At 37.1% G+C, this 15,350-nt stretch overlaps 1 protein-coding gene and 1 pseudogene across 3 annotated transcripts in view; one reads left to right on the top strand and one right to left on the bottom strand.

Moving 5' to 3' along the window:
- Positions 1–15,350, top strand: part of LOC105484373 (tripartite motif-containing protein 64C) — a 48,925-nt gene that overhangs the window by 15,479 nt on the left and 18,096 nt on the right. The gene's annotated exons all lie outside the window — the stretch shown is intronic.
- LOC139357696 (tripartite motif-containing protein 43-like) lies at positions 4,957–7,399 on the bottom strand (annotated as a pseudogene).

Below are 15,350 nucleotides of genomic sequence, written 5' to 3'. Positions count from 1 at the left end.
ATTATCACCCTGCTCTCCTACCGCATTCCTCTTGCTGAGATAATGAAAATAATAATCAGTAAAACTGGAGGGAACTCAGAGACCGGTGCCAGTGCAGGTCACTGGTATGCTGAGTGCCGGTCTCCTGGACCCACTGTTTCTCTATACTTTGTCTCTGTGTCTTATTTCTTTTCTCAGTCTCTCATCGCACCTGACAAGATAGACTCACAGGTGTGGAGGGGCAGGCCACCCCTACAACAGCAGTTCCGGGAAACTAATATGCAAATGTTTTACACTTATTATTAATATCGTATTTTTCTCCTTAAAGCTCTATGAGGTCATTTTATGCTTGCTGTTCCATTACTTCCATGATGAAACTGTGACCAGGCATGGAGGCTCATTCCTGTAATCCCAGCACTTTAGGAGTCTAAGCTGGGAGGATCACTTGAACTCAGGAGTTCAAGATAAGCCTGGGCAACAAGTGAGAAACCCCCATCTCTTAAAAAAAGACAGAAAGAAAGAAACTGGGAAAACTAAGAATTTATATAGGGCCAGGCACAGTGGCTCACGCCTGTAATTTCAACACTTTGGGCGGCTGAAGCAGGAAATTGCTTGAGGTGCGGAGTTTAAGACCAGCCTGGGCAACATAGGGAGACCCCATCTCTAGAAAAACAAAAATTTAACCAGGCCCACACTTGTAGTGCCCGTAGTCCCAGCTACTCTGGAGGCTGAGGTGAGAGGACGGCTTGAGCACAGGAAGTCAAGACTTCAGTGAGCCTTGATTGCATCAGGGCACTTCAGACTAGGCAACACTGAGATCCTGTCTCAAAAAAATTAACCGTGTCGATTGTATGTGATTGCCCCCTTTTCTGTGTTAGAATACATCTTTTATTTGTTTACTTTTTACTTTTTGTCATCATCACTTACGAAATACTTAGAAGTTTAAGACATCCTTTTATCCTTGAACCATTTGAGGGTAAGTTTTGATCTTAAACATAATGTATGGACTCCTGTGACTTTGTGAAGCTATATGAATTCTTAATTTTTTAAAATTTTTGTGACATAAAAAATAAAAAATGAAAAAAATAAAAATTTATAACCTTCACAAAGTCATACATGTAATATTCCATAAAATAGAATATAAATATATCAGACTATATATATTCATTATATATATCAAAAAATAACAAGAGGCTTTGAAAAGAACATTCAAACAAGAAAATAGATTTTGTAAATTAAAAATACTATTACATAAATAAAAACTTCAATGGAATATTAGGAAAATAAAAAAGTGCCTTTGAGCACTTTGAAAACTTTGCAGACGACCAACGCTGCATGCACCCTGAAGTTACAGACAGCATAGAACTTTTCATATTTTACAATAAAGGTTTCCAATTAAATTCTAGATATCATGCTATAGATAAAACTGTATAATATCTAGGACTGTCCCTCCAGAAGTTCACAATTTGTATAAACAAAGAACCAAAATTAAAGGAGATACTCACCTGAATATTCTATAACTGGTCTGAAAAGTGCTTGCAGGAAAATTCATGCGTTTGATTCAGGAGTTCCCTGTCCTCTGGGCTTTCTGGATAACAGATGCTATTCTTTGAGATTTCCACAGTCTAGCAAATTCCAAATGCCTCTATAAATAATAGGCCTTGCTTTTTGGAGGCCAATGTATTATAGGATCCTTAAATCCCCTCCCTGATTAGCTTTCTGCGGTACAGAGTATCAATGAAAGGATTTACCTTTCCACCACTGATTAAATCAACTCAATGTCTAATCTCTATAAATAATCCTCTACAAACACCCTCTAGTTCTGGTTAGTGCTGGTTTATCTTGTTATTGGTTGATTGATTTTTTTTTTTTTTTGAGATGGAGTCCCTCTGTTGTCCAGGCTGGAGTGCAATGGCATGATCTTGGCTCAACGCAACCTCTGTCTCCCAGTTTCAAATGATTCTCCTGTCTCAGAGTCCCGAGTTGTTGAGATTACAGGCATGTGCCACCATGCCTGGCTGATTTTGTATTTTTAGTAGAGACACGGTTTCACCATGTTGGCCAGGCTGGTCTCAAACTCCTGACATCTAGTGATCTGCCTGCCTCGGCCTCCGAAAGCGCTGGGATTACCTGTGAGAGCCACCATGCCTGGCTTTTGTCATTGATTGTTAAACAAAACCCACGTGGCAAAATCATGTTTGATTTTCTGGGGCCCCAAATCTACTTTCATTTCTGCTCCCACATCGGATAGTATTTTTATATGATATTTGAATATACATCATTCCATTCTTTGATAACTTCTGCCCTTCCTTCACTGAAATCTAGGTTCTGCTACCATCTCACCTTGCTCATCAACATAAATCCCTTCAGTGCCGATCAATTTCTACCACCTTTTAGATTTGAAGATCAAAATGCTAATGATGATGATGGATGGTTTTAGAAAAAGAGAAGTAGAGCCTCAATGTCTGGCACCAATGGCTGATTTAATTTTAAATGTAGGGAAATGAAATCGGTACTGTGCAGAAAAAACATTCAGGTGATTTTATTTAAAGCATTTTTACTAAATTCAAACTAATCCAATAAAACCTTTATTTAAATGACAACTTATTTGAAAAATAATTTTTAAATTTTTATTTTTTAATAAATATGTAAAAATTGCACATATTTGTAACATACAATATAATATAAATTGTGCATTGATCAAATTAGGGTTTGACAATCTTAGGCTTCATAATTTATAAAGTAGACTTCTGCCATTTAAAAACTTTATATCTACAGTTACCAACTAGTAATTAACTGAACATATCAAATAACAAGATATTATTTGAAAAAGCCTAAATTAATAAAATGTTTAAATACATTTTGAGCTTTAAAATACAATAAATAAATACGATTTATTTTGGAAAATATTTTTAAAAAGTATAAACAAAGTGGATATAGACAAAAACATGTACAGAAAAATGTCAGAAGGACTAAATCGCTTGGAGATTTTAATGGTAAATCTTGCTGATATTATATTTATTTATTTATTTATTTATTTATTTATTTATTTATTTATTTTGAGATGGAGTTTCGCTCTGTCGCCCAAGCTGGAGTGTAGTGACCGGATCTCAGCTCGCTGCAAGCTCTGCCTCCCGGGTTCACGCCATTCTCCTGCCTCAGCCTCCCGAGTAGCTGGGACTACCCGCGCCCGCCACCTCACCTGGCTAGTTTTTTGTATTTTTTAGTAGAGATGGGGGTTTCACTGTGTTAGCCACGATGGTCTCGATCTCCTGACCTCATGATCTGCCCGCCTCGGCCTCCCAAAGTGCTGGGATTACAGGCTTGAGCCACCACGCCCAGCCTCTGATATCATTTTTAAAAGTATCATCTTTTGAAAAAACATTTTATGGCCATTTGTTAATGAGAATAAGCTTCTATTGAAAAGGAAGTCTTTGATTCTATAAGAATATGCTCTCAGATAAGTATCTCTTATATACCTAACATAAATAATTATTTAGATGTCTGTAGTTACAATTAGCTTTATAGGATGGGGTTTAGAAATAGCTATAAAGCAAGCCCTTTGGATAATTCTAACACATGCTACAGTTTGGGGATGTAAGCTTAAACTGTCATCCATCTAATGACTTAAAACTTGTCTTCTACGCTAAAATACATCAACACTCACACATATATATGTGCACATGCAAATGCATACAAATAAAATATGCTGAAATAAAATACCTTTTTTTTATTTGTTGGTTGGTTTTGAGAAAAGTTCTAGCTCTGTTGCCCAGAATGGAATGCAGTGGAACAATTATGGTTCATTGTAGCATCAAACTCCTAAGCTCAAGTGATCCTCCTGCCTCAACCTCCTAAGTAGCTGGAACCACAGAGGTGTGCCACCCTGCCTGGCTAAGTTTTTAAAAATTTACTTTTATAGAAATAGGGTATCTCAGTGTTGTCCAGGCTCATCTTGGACTCCTGGATTCAAGCCTTCCTCCTGCATCAGCCTCCGAAAGGCTGGGATTAAAGGCATAATAAGGCTCTGTGTCTGGACCTGAAAGGAATTTTTATTCAGTCTTATCCAGATGTTTTTGCTTTTTTCTGGTGCTAGTCCTAAGAATATTAAGAAGTCCTAAGAAAACTCTTCCCAGCATGTAAAAGATGCATTCGTTGGTTATTATGGCAATATTCCCCACATGAGTAATTTTGGTGGTTGGCTTCTGTCTCATCATTTCTAGAAACGTTTTTTATTTCTGTCATAACCCCTTATGCTTAGTCAAAAGGCCCTTTCTTTGTATGTTGGTCTTCTTCTTGCAAATTAGACATCCAGTATTAGCTAGTATTTCACTGTTGAGGACCAAACAAACAAACAAACAAAAAAGTTGTTATTCTGCCCATGTAGTCTTAAGGTTTTGAAAACTTTAGAATTATCACATACTATCACTGCAACCCTTTTTAAATGTATTCTCATCTCTAACAATTATACCAGTAAGACCTGTTGACAGAATCTATTTCTGATAAATTCAGGACCCTGAATTTGAGTGAGAGAGAAAGGTGTGAGTAGTGACTGCGCATTGCTGCAGCTGTCTACAAAGTGGTCTTTTTCAGGGCTAGTCCCCATAGGATAATGTGGCTCAAATCAGGAGCATTTCAAACGTAGGCCTTCCCAAAAGGGGGAAGAAGGAAATGTTAGTTTTTCCCTAATTTCTATGTATTATCCAATGGAGACAAAAATTGAATTTTCAAATGAATTTTTTTCTTCCAGGGTTTGAATGAAATGTGCTAGAGGAGAAAACTTGTGGTAGAAAATGTTTCTATGGAAATCTAATTGCACAATTCCATAAAGCTCTCTTTCCATGATTAGGTTAGGAGTTATAGTTTATCTCTGTAATCCATGGGAATGACTCCATCATCAATGCAGGAGATGAAGAAATAATGTCTTTGGTACCTGATGGAAAGCAAAGATATAAAGGTCAGCTAACATAAATTGCCTCAAGGGTCACCCTCAGTTCTTATGTAGAGCAGCTCCACATCTGGTTTATGACACATTTCCATTAGTTCCTGATACATTTCTTTCAAGTGTTTACTCTTTTGATCCATATTGATCCGACTTCTCTGGAGTTGTTGAAAAATCTCTTGGTACTCCTTGTTCATCTCTCTAAATGTTGTTTTTCTTCTTTATGGAGAACTGGATGCAGCTTCCTATACTCATTCCCGATCATCTGTGCCCGTAGAACCTCATTGCCCTGTGGGGACATGGATTTTGTAGGTTACATACCCAGGCCTACTTCCACCGCACAGAACCCACAAATTCATCCTCCTCATTCCTTCTTTTATTTTCCATCATTTACAAAGAGTATGATGGGTTAAACAAGACCTTCCTTCAAAATTTATGAAATTCATCAATTCCCGAACACCTGTAAAATAGCACTTTAGATTTAAATGTTTAAATATATGTCCTCCCAAATCTTAAATACCATTAGAAAACAACTAAAATTTATGATTGTTAAATTGTCATCAATAATATATATAATCTTCGTTACTCAATTAGTTTGTTGTTTCAAATCTTTGTACTTCACAGCCTAGACAATCACTCTTAGTAGAAATGTCGTTAGTATATTATAATCAGGATCAGAAGCCATCACACAAAAAGGATCTTAGTAAAAAATTTAACTCCCATCTCTCAAACTGACACCTCTTTTCTGTCTCCTATCTTTCTTCTGTCAAAAGCCATAGGCTCTATATTGCCCTGCCATTCTAACAACATGAATCTCCATTCCATTGTGTCTCTCCTCTCAATATTGACATAGTTATTCTCTCACTCCCCCAGTCATTTTTTATCCCTTCTCCTCAGCTTTTCATCATGTTACATTTTCTCCTACTTGAACTGGCATCATCTGGGTCCTTTGCTATCAGACTTCACCAGCACAGGCACATTTCTTAAATTACTGTTCCCACCTGATTTCTTCCCCCTGGACAACATCATATTCACCATTAAATACATTTATTTTTCAATTATATACTATGTAATTAATATTACATAATTCATCTTATTCAGAAAACTGCCTGAAATACTTCTTAATTTTGAGCACATACTGGCCCTTCAGAATTTATAATTATTTTTTTCTTATCTGAAAAACATTTCCAGAAAACCCGAACAAGCGTTATATTGAAGAGTCTGGTTGTTTTCCAGCCTATGAATAAACACATGACAAAATCTGGCATGTGAGAATTTCAACTCAAGTTGCTAATATAAATGTTGTCAGCATGCCTGTCTCAAGCTGGTTGTGAGGACTCACGGTCTCATACTTACCCTCCAGAGGAAGGCTGTTCTTCTCTCCTCATTTAGATTTCTCTGATTTTTTTTTTGAATCCTTTTCCATAAAATCCTCATTTACTTTAAGAGCTTCTCCTGCAAAAGAATTATGAGGTTGAACAACAGAAAGTCAAATACTATGGATTCCACACTCTGAGTGGCATACACAGGCAAGGGATATAATATATAAATACATTAGAGAAGCGAAAAAAATTTCACTGCTCATCCTCAATTGATATTTTTCAATTCTGAGGTTTCAGAATGTAGAACAGTTTAGGGAACTGAAGAGTGAAGATTTCCTGTAACCCGGCTGACGTTCAGTGAAACTTCCTGCTTCAGAACCCACTATGCTAGCCTCCTGATTTTGTAGTGTGCTATTCCCATACTCTCTTGTCCAGTAATATTAAATAGATTTCCAAAATACGTTTCTTTGCACTTGTAGTAGTTTTGGTAGCTTTTCAATGCCTTTAGCATTGAACTGTAGAGTCAATAATAATGACATTTACTTATTCACCCTCTGTTTGGGTGCAAGCTCTATGAAGGAAGGTAGAATTGCATATTTTATTCAAAATTTCATCACTGGTACCTAGAACAGCACCTGGCACTCAGTAAAGAATGGAGTAATCACCACTATGATTCTCATCGTCCTTCTAATCTCTTTACCTCTGGCACCCTCCAGCTTTCAGGTGATCGCAGAGCCATCTCTTACCCGGTGTTCCTCAGCTACCCCTTCAATGGGATAGTGTTTGTGAGAGCCGTGCTCCTGGGAGTTGGAGCACAGCAAACAGAGCAGACTCTTTTCCACGTCACAGAACATCTTCTTTGTTTCCCTGTGGGTCCCACATTTTTGTTTCTAGAGCTCAGGAATTGCCAGAGATTGGCTTTTCTCACAATGGTCACTAAATTATTCAGAAGAATATTGGTTTTGAAGTCCTTGTTCTGTGATGGTTCTCTGCATGAAGGGCAGTTGGCAGGACTTCGAACTTCTTCCCAGGAAAGGCAGAGACAGGGCCTACAGAAGCTGTGCCCATAGCAGATGGAGACAGGGTCTACCAGGTAGTTCGAACAGATGACACAGGTGAGTTCCTTCTGGAAGGCATGTGGGAAGTCTGAGTCCATTTTCCTAAGGAAAGAAAACCACAAGAATTTAATCTTCTACCCTGGAGAGACAAAGATGCAAGCAAAGTTTGAATCAGGTTGTGATTGAATAATATCCTTTTTTTTTTTCTAGAGAAGAATAGGCTTTAATTTGCAATGACAGAATTAGGAAAAATAGAAAACCAAGGCACTAAGAGATATCGACTTCTGTAGACAAACATGACTGTTCTCCAATCAACACACGGCCAACTTTCCAAACTCTACTTTCCTGCTTAGACAAATGTCAGATTTTCTGAGGTGTTAGTGTCCACCAAACTGCTTGGGCTTCAAAGGTTTCATCAACCTGTAAACTCAAGGGTTGAGTCTTGAAATGGTCTGAAAATCAATAACACTTTTAATTGCCTGTGATTGATTTAGAGAAGGCAAGCTAACTAAGCTCTTCTACTCTCACTTTTTTATTTAACTGTAATAACCATCCATCATGACTTTTCCAGAAGGACCCTGCTTGAAAATGTTAGAGCAGAACTCATACTTAGACCAAAATCAGAAAAAGCTAGCCTTTGCTCTTCAAGGTAAAACAGACAAATTGAGGTAAAGGCACTTCTCCAAGTTAAAACAAACAATAATTGTTTTTCTAGGCTGCTATGCTAATTCAATCAACAAAAACATTCTGGAATGTTTACTATTCTCGGACTGTCTGAGAATTTGAGGAAATACTGGTTAACATATCAACCTCCTTAAAAGACAGGTAATTAAAATTACAAAAAGATTGATAAACTATAGAAGAGTACACAAAGGATACAAATATTTTTTAAGTTCTTTGGAAGCATTATCATTACTCTTTCACACAGTCAGAAAAATAGTAAGTATTATGCAATACTAATAGGCACTAGACAGTAAGTCAGAGTTTTAAATGTATGTTTTGAAAAAAAAAAAATAGAAGAGAAAAGAAAGAAGAAAGAAAACCTAGGCCAGATAAGGTGGCTCAAGCCTATAATCCCAGTATTTGGGGAGGCCAAATCAGGCAGGTTTTTTGAGCTCAGGAGTTCTAGACTGGCAACATGACAAAATGTCTAGGTCGGCCTATCTCTATAAATACAAATGTATGTATGATAGCCGAACATGATGGCCCATGCCTGTAGTCCCAGCTACTTTGGGAGATGAGGCTGAAGGATTGCTTGAAGTAGGAAGTAGAGGCAGTAGTGAGTCTTATTTCCACCACTGCACTCCAGTCTTGGTGACCCTGTCTAAAACAAACAAAGAAACAGAGACATGAAAAAACCTAAATCCTGGTTTCTACACTTCATAAATATATGAGCCCTCTATTTCTGATATTTCTGCATGATTGCCAGTGAGACTTTTCTGCAGGAAAACTCATTTCTTGCTTTCTTTGACAGATGAACGGAGGTTTGTGAAGAGACTTTTACCATTTTTTAGGAAAAAATGTTTGCCCAAATCATTCACTTCACTCTACCTATATATAGCCATACATTGTAACATAGGCACATTACCACTAGTACAGTAGAATGTAACACATTCATACACATAAATTACAGTACCCGTAAGCCATTTATAGAATCTACAGAGATTTTAAAATTACTAGATATTTGGAAACTATTGCAAAATGCTTACAATCTATACAAACAACTAAGAAATACATTAAGTAAAAAATTAATCATAATCTTAATTTGAGGAACATGTAGCAAGACAGATGACAAAAATGTTAATTTGTAAATAGGTTAAGTAAATGGAGCTTGTAAACCTATGGATTATGTTTAGAATAATTTTAAAAAAGAAATGGTGCTGTTTTTAAAACTCAGAAAATGAGATAATTTCATGTAAAAAAAAATCTAAGTTTGGAGATAAATTAAATTCCCCAAATTGTGTGTGTTTGGATTTGTAACCTAATAGTAGCTCCTACTCTGAAATTGTGTACTTACCTCAGAAATATATCTGTGTTCTCACCAAAGCTTGCTGTCGAATATGATGGATTCCGCTCAGGGATGAGAGTCTCACAGTGCAGTGTTGTTAGCTTTTGGAAATCTCCAAGGCCAGTTGCAAAGCCACTCTGTGGGTTCTGGAGAAGAATGAGCTTGGTTCCTGAAGGGTCCTTCTATAAATCTTTGAAGACCACACTCTTTCTTCCAATTGATTGCATTTCAGGGGACATAGGGGTGTGTTAACATAGATGATTAAGTATTTTCAAAACAGAAGTTTTTTTTTTGTTTGTTTTTTTGTTTTTGTTTTTGTTTTGTTTTGTTTGGATGGAATCTTGTTCTAGTGCCCAGGCTGGAGTGCAGTGAAGTAATCTCAGCTCACTGCAACCTCTGCCTCCCAAGTTCAAGCAATTCTCCTGCCTCAGCCTCCCAAGTAGCTGGGATTTTACAGGTGTCCACTGCCATGCCTGGCTAATTTTTTTGCAATTTTAGAAGAGTGTTTAGTTAACTGCTGGGATTACAGGCATGAGCCACCGTGCCCAGGCGATTCACTTTTATTGTAATGTAAGAATTTAATCTAAAAACACTGTTGGCCTCCACTCCAGAAGGGACATTTTTCCTGCTCCTCATGCTCCAGATGAAGCCTTCCAAGGGCCTCTCAGCAACCACAGGATGTAGGATTCCCTCCTATATTACCTGGCACTGCTCATCCCAACTCAAGGGGTAATGGAGAGAAAGTCTAGAAAGCTCCATCTCAGGGACCTCCCTGGGCCCAGGTAGTGTAGGACATGTTGCTCTAAGGTAAATTGAAATGTATTTCTAGTTGACAAAGTAATGATGGCAGGTCTTCATCTGAATGCATTTATTCCACTGCTCATGGAGAGGAGTGACATGCCATGTTGAACACATGAGAACATTCTCTGCCTAGTTACCAGTGGCTCCAGATCTTCATGCAGTCATGGAAAACCATGCTGCAGATTCTGGAGAAGCAGCTCAGACCTCGTGCAGACAAGAGTTCTTCGAGAATCACCTTGGCTATGCAAAGACTATCAGGCCCAGCAACAGTCTGAGCTGGGTGAGTGATAGAGCAGAGCTCCCAGGAGCAGCAGAAGCTGTAAGGGAGAGAAAAGGGAAGGAATAAACCCTAGATTTCAGGATATCCCCTTTATATCTGTGAGAATCTCAGCACCCTCAAGGCCACCGTTCCTTTGTCTGACTCCTCTGGGATCCAGGAGGTTTCCTGGGTTAAGCCATCCAGGAATAGGACAGGAGATGCCATTTGGCTCTAGGAGCAGAGGAAAGAAACTCAGCGGGAAGAGTGTCTCTATGGGAGGAAAATTCAGTTGAGCAGGTTTGTAGGGTCACAGAGCTGGATATGGGTAGAGTCTAGCGTACATGTTTAGAAGCCACAGTTCCCCCAGATCTTCTGATTCTAACCTAAGTACACAGAGCCAATCAAATGAAGGAGGGGCGGGTCAAGGGAATTCAGGGACAAGGGGAATGAAGGATGATTAGCTGCAGGAGGATGCTGTCGAGGTCAATAGGCAGAACTTTTCCCCTCCTCTTATATTGAGAAACAAGTAATGAAGCTTAAAAGTGTTGCTTGTGCTCTACGCCAAAGGCAGCAGAGCACTTGTCTCTGGTCTCCATCTACACTTGTCATATTTTCTTTCAGTATTCTGAGTAAGATTTTGATTCATTTCACACGGAATAACACTCACCTACTATGCTAAAATTACCGTACATATGATGAGACTTTACTGATCATAAATAAGTTGTTCTCAACCTTGAGGTCTGGCTCAATTTTCTCTATTCCTTCTCCTTTATATCAGAATTTTCGTAATAGACAATGGGGGCAAATATGGTATGGAGAAATAATCAATTTAGATTTAGATATTTTTAATTTAGTTATCTCTTCCTAAAAAGCTAGGAAAAGGCTGAAATACATGAAACAGCCACATGCTTTAGTTTCTAGCCTCTTTTAGGTATCTGCCCAAATATATTCTATACTATGTCTTTTCTGACCATGATCTTAAAAATTCAGTTTTGGGCCAGGCACTATGGCTCATGCTTGTAATCCCAGCACTTTGGGAGGCTGAGGAGGGCAGATCACAAGGTCAGGAGATCGAGACCATCCTGGCTAACACGGTGAAACTCCGACTCTACAATACAAAAAAATTAGCTGGGTGTGGTGGTGGGCGCCTGTAGTCCCAGCTACTGGGGAGGCTGAGGCAGGAGAATGACATAAGCCTGGGAGGCAGAGCTTACAGTGAGCCAAGATCAGGCCACTGCACTCCAGCCTGGGTGACAAAGCGAGACTCTGTCTCAAAAACAAAAACAAAACAAAAATCAATTGTGTCTATGATACTTTCTTTATTTTCCTTTCCTGCTATATTTTTCTCTAAAGAACTTATCACAATGCATCACTCTATCAATTTTTTTTTTTTTTTTGAGACAGGGTCTTGCTCTGTCATCCAGACTTAAGTGTGGTGTAATACCAGTTCACTGCAGCCTTGACTTCCCATTTTCAAGCAACCTTCTCACTTAAGCCAGTATCTGAGACTACAGTAACTTACCACAACACCCAGCTAATTTTGTTTATCTTTTCTTAGAGATGGGCTCTCACTTTGTTGCTTTGGCTGGTTTTGAACTGCTAAGCATAAGTGATCCTCCTGCTTCAGAATCCTGAAGTGCTAGTATTACAGGCCAGAGCCAATGTGCCGGCTTCACTTTTTCAATGTTATATTTTGACTTTTTGATTTGTGTTTCTCAACCTACAACCTCATTAGCTCTTTAGGTGCAAGAAAATCTGTCTCTTTTTTTCATTTCCGTTTTGGCTTAGAATGCTTATTAAGACACAGTAGGCACTTTATATTTTGAAGAAAAAAGTATTGTAAGTTATATCCTTAAGGATATCACCTTTAAAGTATCAAGATGACTTATAATATAAATAATTAAGCTGATGATCTCTCTCTCTTTCACACAGAGCCAATTTCTTTCTTAGTGTGTCTTTAACATTATTTGTTTTTACTTTTCCATCAGGAAATCTTTACTTCTTTCGGAATGGGTATGTAATTTCATCTCTTCTCTTCACAATATTCATTTTATGTTTAAATCAGTAAATGATCAATACAGATTCTTCAGCCATGCATCTAGGCCCCATCTTGAACTACCCTATGTTACCTTTTCTGCTACATCTCTAGGCACTGCCTCTCTCATGATATATGTGTTAATCACATATGTGCACTATGTGGAAATCTGATAGTACAATGGTTTATCTAGTATATAGTTTCCAGCACCCGCGCATTCCCAGAAATTTCCTATTAAATTTTTTAATGTAATGTAGTTTAATTTACTTAGAAAATTGGAGAATACAGTTTTAAAGCTTTTGACCTATATATACTATTGACCCTTGAATAACACTGGTTGCAACTATGTGAGTCACTTACAATTGGAGTTTCTTCCACTTCTGCCACTCCTGAGACAACAACACTAACCCCTGCTCTTTCTCCTCCTTCTCTGATTACTCAACATGAAGATGATGAGCATGAAAACCCTAATATGATCCACTTCCACTAATTATATTTAGTATTCCATTAATGAATATTAAATATATTTTTCTTTTAATTTTCTTAATAATATTTTCTTTCCTTTAGCTAACTTTATTGTAAAAATACAGTATACATATAACATATATAATATGCATTAATCAACTGTGAATATTATCATCACTGCTTCTAGTCAACAATAGGCTATCGATAACTAAGTTTTGAGGAAGTCAAACGTTATATGCTGATTTCTGACTACGTGGGTTTTCGTCACCCCAACCACCACAGTGTTCAAGGCTCAACTCTAAGTTTATTAAATATCATTCAAAAAATCTGAGAATCTCCTTGTGAACATTCAAATACTTTATCTTTCTGTGAAACCCTGTGTTCATCTCATGCAGCAATTATTATATTTCATAGTGATAGTGTATTTTATCATGCTTATTGATACTTTATATCATTCCCTAGGAAACAAATATTTTTAGCTGAATATTTTCATATTAGCAAGAAATCCTAATAAAAAGTTTGCTCCCTTGTTGAAATGATTAGATGGAACCCTTTTGCTGTTCTGCTGCTCACAGTAGCGTAGCAATTTACATCTCGGTTGTGCTCATTGTTCTATCTGGTACACTGAAGCATATACTCTCCATGGACTTCTGATAATATTGTGAATTTCATTAATCTTTTTGAAAGTAATAGCTATATATTGTTAAAGTGTCCAAGAACTGTTACAAAGTTTTATATTTTGTCATAGTATTTTCATTTCTTGTATTATTTCTTAAGAAAAAGTCTCAAACTTGGAAAAGAAAGATTGCTTTGAAAAAGACTTGAGTTCTAAAATGGTAATAGCAAGTATTTCAAAATAACCTCTTGCCTAAGAGAAGAGAAATTACTAAAGAAGTCGATATTCACCAACTTGAACATTTTATAATCATTAGAATTGGTGATTAGAGGCCTGGTGTGGTGACTCATGCCTGTAATTCCAGCCCTTTGGGTGAGTGAGGCAAAACTCCTGAGGTCAGGAGTTTGAAACCGGCCCGGATAACATGGTGAAATTCCATCTCTACTAAACAACAACAACCAGAAAAAAAAAAAAAAAAAAAAAAAACAAATGAAAACAACTAGCCAGGCGCTGTGGCAGGCACTTGTAATCCCAGCTACTCAGGAGACTGAGGCAGGAGAATCGTTTGAGCCCGGGAGGTGGCCAGCCTGGACGACATAGCAAGTTTCCGTCAAAAAAAAAAAAAAAAGTTATTACAGACACAATATAAGAAGACATTTTAAACAAAATATGAAGTAAGCAGAAAGAATATAAAGTTGTAAATATAATTTGATTAATTTTATTCAACAAATATAGGTAAAACTTAAAGGGAGTTAATCAGTTAGTATAAGCATTGCATTATCTTCAGAGGAATATTGGGAGAATTGTTCCTTATTGTTAACAATTCTTTCCAGTTTTTTTAATGTGGGTAAAAAGTCAACAATGAGAATGAAAATTTAAACAGATTCCATGAAGCTGATTTTCTATCTTTAAAAGAAAAATGATGTTTTCTCTCCCTGACAAAAATGCCTCATCATTTGAATTATGGTTTGTTAAGGACGCACAGATTTTTCTTCCTGGAGTATATCTATATTTGTTTCATTGTCTCCAAATGATAGTAAAGATTCAGTCTATGTCTCTACATGATGTTTGCAATTCCTGAAACACCTGAGCAGTGCATTGCACATAGTAATAGTAATTTCTCACTAAGTAAATTAAGCTGAATGTTGAATTTCTCAACCAAAACTTTGAAATCTAAGGAAGAGACATGTCTTCATCCTGCTTTTCTTGTATGATTTCTCTCCCCTGTATCAAAGGACACAGGGTGTTAACACAGGATACAGAGAAAGAGAATGTGTGTGTGTGTGTGTGTGTGCGCACGCGCACGTGCATTTACATGTGTTTAGCCACATCAGTTTTTGTATTTGTAGCAATGACTTCTAAATTTGATTCAGAAACCCATAGCATTTTATTGGAATTGTGCTTGGTTTGATTGTCTCATCTGTTTACAGGAGCTACTAACAGTCTGTGTTTCATTTACCATATACTATTACAAAATCTGAGTTCATGATGCTAAATTTATGAATGTTGAATAGAGCTGAAATCCAAATTATGGGGGTTGTAGTTATTCCTATTTTTCCTTTGTCAACAGGGTGCAGTTGAAAAAACAATATAGACTTCTGATTTCATTCTAAAACTATCTAATGTGAGTTCAGGAAAATTATTTAACTCCTGATCCTTTATTATTTCATCGATGAAATGAGGCTACTACCCTACCCAACTTGTAGAATTGCTCTGAAGATTAAAAATCATGTATTGTGTAAACATTCAAAACAGTAATTGGCTCATAGGAGGTGATCAGCCATTTCTAAATGCTGTGAGTAAAGCAAAATTATAAAAAATAAGAGATAAATTAATGAATATAATATTGCTTTCTTAATGTAATG

This window comes from Macaca nemestrina, chromosome 12 (assembly GCF_043159975.1).
Source record: "Macaca nemestrina isolate mMacNem1 chromosome 12, mMacNem.hap1, whole genome shotgun sequence".
NCBI lineage: Eukaryota > Metazoa > Chordata > Mammalia > Primates > Cercopithecidae > Macaca > Macaca nemestrina.
Note: the sequence above shows the minus strand (reverse complement) of the source record. Positions and strands in the feature narration are given on the sequence as shown.